Source organism: Leuciscus leuciscus, assembly GCF_965113295.1.
Source record: "Leuciscus leuciscus genome assembly, chromosome: 5".
Lineage (NCBI taxonomy): Eukaryota > Metazoa > Chordata > Actinopteri > Cypriniformes > Leuciscidae > Leuciscus > Leuciscus leuciscus.
Window position 1 is genome coordinate 17,851,582 of NC_138729.1, and position 9,511 is coordinate 17,861,092.

The 9,511-nt window shown below is 40.6% G+C and overlaps 2 long non-coding RNA genes across 2 annotated transcripts in view; one reads left to right on the top strand and one right to left on the bottom strand.

The window, feature by feature from the left end:
• The window catches only part of LOC309498828, a 96,494-nt gene extending 88,221 nt beyond the window's left edge, over positions 1-8,273 (top strand). The window contains exon 2 of the long non-coding RNA XR_014206054.1: positions 8,160-8,273. This is a non-coding gene — a long non-coding RNA (uncharacterized lncRNA). The remainder of the gene's footprint in view (positions 1-8,159) is intronic.
• LOC309498830 overlaps positions 7,987-9,511 on the bottom strand; it is a 178,966-nt gene continuing 177,441 nt past the window's right edge. Inside the window, exon 2 of the long non-coding RNA XR_014206056.1 lies at positions 7,987-8,140. This is a non-coding gene — a long non-coding RNA (uncharacterized lncRNA). The remainder of the gene's footprint in view (positions 8,141-9,511) is intronic.

The following is a 9,511-nucleotide window of genomic DNA, read 5'->3' on the forward strand; positions in this document are numbered from 1 at the left end:
CCCCTTCGAACCTCTACAGTCCGTGGATCTGCAGTATCTCTCGTTTAAGACTGCTTTCCTCGTGGCTCTCGCCTCAGTCAAGCGAGTGGGTGACCTGCACGCGCTCTCTGTGAGCGCTACGTGCATTGAGTTTGGGCCTAACGACTCTAGAGTCATTCTCAAACCAAGACACGGTTATGTCCCCAAAGTGCTTTCCACTCCGTTCAGAGCACAAGTCATTTCACTGTCAGCTCTTCCAGGATCTGATAGTGAACCTTCTCTGTCCGGTCAGGGCGCTAAGAATATATGTTGAACGGTCTGCTGCCTTCATGCAGTCAGAACAGCTCTTTGTTTCTTTTGGTGGCCGCACTAAAGGGCTAGCCACTTCGAAACTGAGCCTCTCCAGGTGGATAGTTGACGCTATCGCTCTGGCTTATAAGTCTAAGGGCCTTCACTGTCCTCTGGGCATCAGAGCCCATTCCACCAGAGGCATGGCCTCTTCATGGGCCTGGTCCAGTGGAGTTTCACTCCAGGATATTTGTATGGCGGCAGGCTGGGCCTCTCGGTCTACATTTATGAGGTTTTACAACCAGGAAGTTCCTGCCTTACAGGCTAAGCTGTTGTCAGTCTAAACGTAATATCCACTGCTCTGCTCGGTTCAGCGTCACGCAGACTGTATATTATAAGCGTGCTGCCAGCACGGGACTAAAATCGACAGATCAGGCTGACTTAGGTCCTTCCTGACTGTAATTCTATCCCGTCGGCTCAGATGTCCCACTTGTCTGACAAAAATGTATGAAATCATTCTATCATGCAGTTCAGGCTGACTGATGTCGATCCTGATTGTTATACTGTGCTAAGCACCCATTCCATTATCTCAGGGATGGTTATGTTATATTCTTAGGCCCACGTTCCGTTGGCCTAGATGTTACCCACTATTATGTGTACCCCGGGCACATGCCCTTGGGAATATATGTGTGGACTACACTAGCACGCACAGCGTTTTACATTTGGTTCCCGTAGCATAAGCTAGCTTACGCAACTCGAGAGTACTCTCGTAAGAGAACGCTCTCGGTTACTAACGTAACCTTGGTTCTCTCTAGATGAGGGAATGAGTGTTGCGTAAACCCTGCTGTGCTTGTGCTACGTTCTGGTTTCGCTTCAGTATGAAAAACCAAAGAACAACCTATCTGGACTCAGCTTATATAGTCATAGCCACGCCCATTCTGGCGGGACGTGACGTGCACGGGCGCCCGCGCCCTCATTGGTGCTTACCTCACGAGCAGTCCCTCGATAGGTTGCAGCAGTTGCTGCAGAGCAACCAATAGGCGCGCGAGCTGCCTCGCCTAGGTCTGCTTGTGCAGCAATGCGTTTTAAATTAATGCAAAAATTAAGGATAATTTTTTGGCTTCAGTATTCTCGAGAAAAGGGATTTTCCCGTAGCGTAAGCTAGCTTATGCAACACTCGTTCCCTTATCTAGAGATAACCGAGGTTACGTTAGTAACCGAGAGCGTTTGTCGTCCCTTGATTATTGATATGCTCTTAGATTTACTTGGCTTTATCTTCATCCGGGCCCTCCCAATGTTTTCCTGCAAATTTTCCAACAGCCGCCTGGTACAGGCCATGATTGTGGTAAGTGTGGTCATATCATCCATGTATGCCGTGATGGGAGGGAGCTGCAACCCGGGCTCGATCTTATCTCCTCCTACTACCCACCGAGAGGTTCAGATGATAACTTAGGCTTAGTTGTATATCGTGAAAATAGGCTTTTACAAGGGCTGTGAGGAGATTGTGGGGAACTGAGTCGAATGCATTGGCAAGGTCCAGGAACACAACATGGAGAATTTCTTCCATCTTTTTTGGCTGTCTGAGTTTCCTGCCAAATCATCCAAATCATGCTTGTGTGCTCCAAACACAAGTTTGCAAGTCTGGGATTCCTTCCTTGCACAGATGTATTCACGTACTGTTTTAAGATAAGCTGCCAGTCTGTACGTCATGATACTGAAGAAGATTTTGCCTTCTGCATTCAGAAGGTTGGTGTGGTGGAACTAGTTGATGTCAGTAGAATCCTTTTCCTTTGAGATTAGTAGACCTCCTGCCCTAGGTATGTAAAGGTACGTTTTGCATGCTGGGACGAGCTTGGGATGCTGGTGTGCTGGGGATGCTGGGAATCCAGCAAACCAGCAACCAGCATACCATGCTGGAATCCAGCAAACCAGCACTCAGCATCCCATGCTGGGGACCAGCAAACCAGCAACCAGCATCCCATGCTGGAATCCAGCAAACCAGCAACCAGCATCCCATGCTGGGGACCAGCAAACCAGCAACCAGCATCCCATGCAGGAATCCAGCAAACTAGCAACCAGCATCCCATGCTGGGATCTAGCAAACCAGCAACCAGCATCCCAAGATGGTCCAAGCTTGCAATACATACCTCATGCTGGTGTCCAGCAATGCTGGATTTTTCTGCATGGTTGCTGGACCTTCCACTGAAAATGACTGACTTCTCTCTGGGGACGTATGCAGGACTTCTCCAATCATTATGTCTACTTAAACCCCACCCCTGCAAGCCAATGTTTATCTGCCTACATTTTTTAGTGCAATGCCGACATCTCAAAATCCAGTCAACAACCATTGCATAAAACTAAGTCCCTGGCCCTGCCCTAAATTTTTTTCTTTTTCAATAATCTGTTACACTTGGATGTATGTCATAATGCAAAAGAAATGATATTTCACTACTTCAGTTTCATCGAGACATTAAAGCAGCTCAGGTTAGTCACACATTGTGGTCATAGTGAGGGTAGACACTAAATCAGCAGTATACAAGTTTGTGTGAGGTGGACTGTGATGTAGGTTAAGGTATTATTCACATAAAAACAAATGACAAGATAAGTTTTTTCCTACTTCACATTAAAAGCTGTGATATCACTCAGAACTGCCAATAGTTCACCTATCAATTGGATTAAACCTGTATAGTCTTGGCTGCTCTATACACTGGTTTGCCTTGTCAGCTTAAAAAAGGCATTCCAGGAAAAATAAATCAATGAAAATATATTTAATAAGTCATCATGGGCTTGTCTCCTCTAGGTTGTGGCAAAATTTCAATCAGCCCTAATTTGCCATTAATCTGCAGTGTCTGTTTTCTGCCAGTTCCCGTTGATGCTGTGTGTGATAGTTCTGAGATTCATGCTCAATAACAAATGAGGTAAAGCTCAATGCATTAGGACTGACAGGATAATTCTTTACAGCATAAATACTTGCTGTTCATCAACTGATACTAAAACATTCATACACAACAACAGCATATGGACTGGACTCTAGGGCGGTGGACTGTTGTGATTAAAGGAGTGGTGACATTAGACTTTTTGTTCCATAGACTTTTATTCATACACACACAAGTGCAGGAGACCAGGTAGAAACACAAGCTCATGTGAAGAAGTTTTGCATTTAGTTTTGTTTGAAAGTTTGGTGAGCTCTGACCTACAGTATGAATTCGCATGACGAGAAGATGTGTGACCAACAGAGAATCTAAAGGTCACAAATTGACTTCCTAGCTGAATTATAAGGTTAGTTCATTCAAAACTGAAAATATTTGTATTGCAACCTGAGGGATTTATGTTCCTCCATAGAAAATCCATTTCACCAAAACGCTGACGCTTCAAAATGTCCATAAAGACGAAGTTTGTAAAAAAATCCATATGAATGACTTGTTTAATGTAAGTCTTCTGAAGAAACATGATTGTTTTTTACGTTTTAGCTTCCGTTTACCATATTTGATGAGGTTTATGTATGTGCATTTATCAGTGCTTATATGTGAATAACATTTACTAAAATATACATTACTAAAATAAATCTGTTCATATAAAGTGATAATGTTTTAGAAGACTTAAATTAAACAAGTTGATTAATATGGATCTTTGTTTCTGTTTTAAAGATGAATGAAAATGTTATGGGTTTGACGATATTACAGTGGGTAATTAAAAACATAATTTTTATTTTAGGTGAACTAAACCTGTACATTTATTTTATGTGCTATGCATGATTAATTATGTTTTAAAAAAAGCCATCATAGATTGTCCAAATAAATTTTGCATGCTCAAAGTCTAGTGTGAACTTAGCTTTAGGCCAGTAAGAAATCACCTTTCAACAGTGGCGTAAAGTATTTGAGTAAATGTAATTAGTACTGTACTTAAGTATCTTTACTGTATCTTTTTGGCTACTTTCTACTTCAACATTTTTGAAAAAGTACTCTTTATTCCAATACATTTGTGATGAGTAAAGCAATTACTCGTTAAATTTTGCATGGCACCTAACTTTTCTGCAGCGGTTTATTTCTGCTACAAAAGAAGTGATAGCGCCATCTACAGGGCATTGAATGAGCTATATCTTGTGCGTTTTGCCACCTAAGGCTACTTCACATGAATGTGAGTGCATTAGCAGCAACATTTCTGAATCGCAGGTATTTGAGATGAGGACATGGCTGCAGCCAGCGATGAGACTGAAACCAGCACATCAGTGCAAGTTTTGACTATTTCATTTTACTTAACATTATTTTATTTATACGTGATATTGAAGAGAACTTGTTGAAGGATATTGGTTTCTATGCCCATTTGAGCACTTGAGCTTTAAGGGTTAGTTCACCCAAAAATGAAAATTCTGTCAGTAATTACTTACCCTCATGTTGTTCCAACCCCGTAAGACTTTCATTCATCTTCGGGAACACAAATTAAAGGGATACTTCACCGTTTTTTCATATTAAACTATGTTATTCCCTTAACTAAGACGAGTTGATACATACCTCTATCGTCTCAGTGCGTGCACTAAATCCCTCTGTCTTGCGGCGAAACTTTGTTAGCCCAGTTCATTTAATATGGGCCAAGCAGAGAAGATACCAAACACCTCCACGTTTTCCCTATTTAAATACAGTTACTCGCGAAGTGTAACTCGACCTAGGACGGTGACACAAAACAAAACGTTGCGCTTTTCTAAGCGTGTAAAATGGATAACTATTTTGTATGGCGGAATACCATAGCAAGTGCTTGTAAGCACTTCGACTTGGCGCAGTAATATCTTCACTAGAGGGAGCGGGGGCCGGTGAGAGGATTTTTCACGAGTGAAGATATTACTACGCCAAGTCGAAGTGCTTACAAGCACTTGCTATGGTATTCCGCCATACAAAATAGTTATCCATTTTACACGCTTAGAAAAGCGCAACGTTTTGTTTTGTGTCACAGTCCAAGGTCGAGTTACACTACGCGAGTAACTGTATTTAAATAGGGAAAACGTGGAGGTGTTTGGTATCTTCTCTGCTTGGCCCATATTAAATGAACTGGGCAAACAAAGTTTCGCCGCAAGACAGAGGGATTTAGTGCACGCACTGAGACGATAGAGGTATGTATCAACTCGTCTTAGTTAAGGGAATAACATAGTTTAATATGAAAAAACGGTGAAGTATCCCTTTAAGATATTTTTGATGAAATCGGAGAGCTGGCTCACTCCTTCATAGGCTGCTAGGTAAATTGCATCTGCCGGCCCAGAAAAGTTAGTAAAGACATTGTTAAAATAGTCCAAAGTGACTACAGTGGCTCAACCTTAAGTTTATCAAGCGACGAGAATACTTTTTGTGCTCAAAAACAAACAGAAATAACGACTTATTTATTTTCTTCCGTGTGGGCCTCTGATGTGAGTACACGAGAGCGCCACGACGCATGCGTGAAAACTGAGCAGATGGTTCTCGTTGGTTTCTCATGATTAGGACATCCAGGAAATGCACACTTTAGAACCATTTTAAACTACATCGAGATCCATCTGCGTCATCTCCTCAGTTCTCGCACATGCGTCGTACTGTTAATATCAGATCTAAGGCCCGGTTTCACAGACAGGGCTTAGATTAAGCCAGGATTAGGCCTTAGTACAATTAGGTTATTTAAGTGGCTTTTATAAATGTGCCTTAGAAACATTACTGGTGTGCATCTTGAGACAAGACAATGGCACTGACATATTTTAAAAAAGGTGCTTTCAGTTGAAACAGCTCAAACATGCATTTTAGTCTGGGACTAGACTGGGTAAACCCAGCCTGATCTGCTGGTGATTTGATTTCACCCTGCAGCTCAGGCTGGAAACCTGTACATTTATCTCTGCTGATTCCTTTACAAATTTGCGGGAACCAATCACAAACTGACTTATCCACCTGGCGCACTATTGGCAGGTTTAATCCAATCCAATTCCAGAGCCGTTACGGCTCTGTAGAATTCCTTTGAACCTCTCGACGATGCTCAATGGCTTCTTTTTAGCAAACAACTCGCTCGAGTGGGTGTAAATACCACTAACTTTCATGTTTTTTTTGCGTAACCTGCAAAAATTGGATCGGTTCCATTGCTGCTTCTGCAAACCGCTGATCAACACGTTTGGTTACACATTTCCTGCCTGGAGTTTTCGCGTCACTCTGCAAAGTACGTCACCCGGATCATTGGCCTGATTTGTTGAAGGACTATCCAATTGCGTACATAGTCATTTGAACTATGCCTGTTGATCATGCCTCTTGTGCAGTAGAAAATACATAGCAGACTCCCCAGACCAATGTTCAATCTTAAAAGATAGGACTAGGCTTAAGCCATCTGTGAAATGGGGGGTAAGACTTTTGTTCGTAATTTAAGTCGTATTGGAATTGGAGACATGTAACTTGTAATGTCAGTTTCACTATAAGATATCTGTACTTTTACTCAAGTATGGTTTTCAGGTATACCTCTGCCTTTCAACCACTCAAAACATCTTAGCAACCAAACAATAATGGCCTGCCAACCGCCCAGAACACAGTAGCATCAAAGCAGTGGGTTTTGTGCATGGACCACTGCATCAATGAAACATTAATTTCATCCACATTGAAATGTGTATGCTGATTGGTGAAGCATTTTGCATATTAAATTGGATAAATATATTTAATCAGTTGTCATTTGCCATTTATAACTTGCTTTGGCTCATTTGTGGTCTGACATTGACTAATACTGAACAAACTGAAACAAATCACTCAGAAGCACCACATGATTTCTAGAATTTCACCAAATTCAGTGCAACCAATTGTGAAAGAAGTCATTTCAGTGTCAGAGACATGTGACAGCAGAAGTTAAAGACAGGAGAGAGTTGAGGGTGCTGCCACAGCTTGTTCTTCAGCTCTCATTAGCTCTGTTACTCAGAGGGAGTACACAGCTTTGAGAGTCTGGAAGGAGCATATACTAGACTGCCTTATTTCATACTGTACACCAGCTCTCAAACCTGTCTCTGCATTCTCTCTCTCTGCTAATTTCTGGATGAATCATGAGGATAGTTAAAAGATGAAACACTTCTTCCTCCAGTCCGTGAGAGATGGTTCTCAGTGCCTGTGTTTTCTCAAAGGCTGGATTAAACAAATCAAAACAGAGCCATGAGCCTCTGTGGATCTCTTCCCGTTTATTTTCATAAGAGCTTTCACCATAAGACAGGCTATTGCTCTTAAACTGTTCTCTGAATCTGTCGCCTCTTCAAAGGACCAATATGATGAATCACAGTGCATATTACAAACATGATTTCTAGAAAAGAATGAATCCCAGTAAAATATTGCTCTAGTCAGGCATGTTTCATGGCTCTAATTACGATGAACACAGTTGACTGAGCACCACAACATATCTGCTGTGTCAGATTTTGTCAGGTTGAACATTTGTGCCTGTGTCAAGAGATTGTGAAACACTGCCATCTCCTGTAGATTTGAGCCCTCTTAAGACATCCTTTAGATATAGATTTTCACTTCTCAGCCAAGAATTAATATGGTTCAGCAAGTATACAGTTCTGTCATATGTAGGCTATGGCCAGACTTTCTATAGCCTGACAAGCCAGACCCACATCAAGATGTTGGGTCTGGGAACACACCATTGGCAGGGCTCAATCCGAGGGGCGGGATAAACGGTTGTCTTTCAAATTCCCTCTGCACACAATAAGATAGCACTACAACCAACCAGAGCGTTTTCCCACCAGTGCACTGAAAAAAATTTGGAGTAGGATTTACTTGAAAAAAGCTAGGCAACTTTTTCCACTCAGAAAATGCTAGTAAATTTACAAAGATTTGCCAAGTAAAAACCTAAACATATTTATCAGTAGCTTTAATTAGAAATATTTAAGTTAAATTTACTTGGAATATGGAATTAAGTAAACTTTACTTAACCTAGTTAAGTGAAAGTAACAAAGAAAATAAGTCATTTTAACTTGGCTAGTAAAAGGTTGATTATTATCCATTTAGTTGAAATTTCCTTTGCATTACATTTCACTCAAACAATAATATTGAATTATACCAGTCATTTATAGTATGTGTTTTTCTTAAATTATCTAAGCAATTTATACTACATCATGTCAGATGTTAAGCATCATGTGAATGCAAAGACCTCAATACTTGGTAGACAATACACAATGACGGTAACATTTGATGGATCGTTTTTGTGTTTGAATGTGTCATTTTGAGCAGAAAATTTACTCAAAATGTCACAAAATGGCAAGTTACTAATCCTGACAACAAAAGCAATGATAAAACAGTGTAAATACAGCTGGAAACCAGTGAAAAATGACTAATTTTATTGAGTTGATATTTCATTTCTACTCGCTTGAACTAAGTACTGATATGGAATTTACTTAGTTTTTTTTTATTCTTGCCTGAACTAACTTTTCCATGTAAATTACATTGTTGTTTTTTCAGTAGTATTTACTTCACCAAAAAATCATTTTTTTACAGTGTGGAGCTAGTTGATAGATTAAACTTTTAAACTCGAACACATCTTCCTTTTTTAAGAATGACTTCAGTGCCGTTCTTTGTTCTTTTCTCAAAGAAAAGCTTAACTCCAAGTCTTCCAGAGTTGTGGCCAAAGCCAATTCGAAAGACCGCTGTTCGCCAGCAGCAGCAGCCATCTTCTTTGTTTTCAAGTAGCAAGGAATTCACGTGGAACCGTCACGTCATTATGTTAAGCCAGCGCACCGACTCTATACATGATGTGATTGGCCTGACTAGAGTTTGGTTTTAGAGCCAACGGAGAGTTGTTAGACGACCCTGGCTGCAAAATAAAATTTGCTGCCGCTAGGGTGCGTCTAGATTTCTAGACTAGACTTTCTTTTCTGTTTACGGATATGTAAATATGTAAAAAAAAAACAAAAAAAAAACACTGACTTAAAAAAACAAACATTGACTTAATATTACAGACTAGTGAATCAAGGTAAGAAAACAACATTTTAATGTATCTGCTCAGTTATGGAATGCTGTTTACATTTTTAAACAAAAATAATTTGCAGTGCAGTGTAATCGATGTCTTATATAAATATTCAAAATTAAGACAGTAAGTATTTCAGCACTTACTTGATTGTCAAACATTAGTGCATCATGTTCAATATTAAAGGTGCAGTCTGTATAATGACAACTAGTGGTCGAAATAGGTACTGCAGTCCAATTCAAAATATCGGAGATCGTCCCGCAACCTGCTCCTCAGACTGGACGGCACTCACACAGGTTGCCAGTTT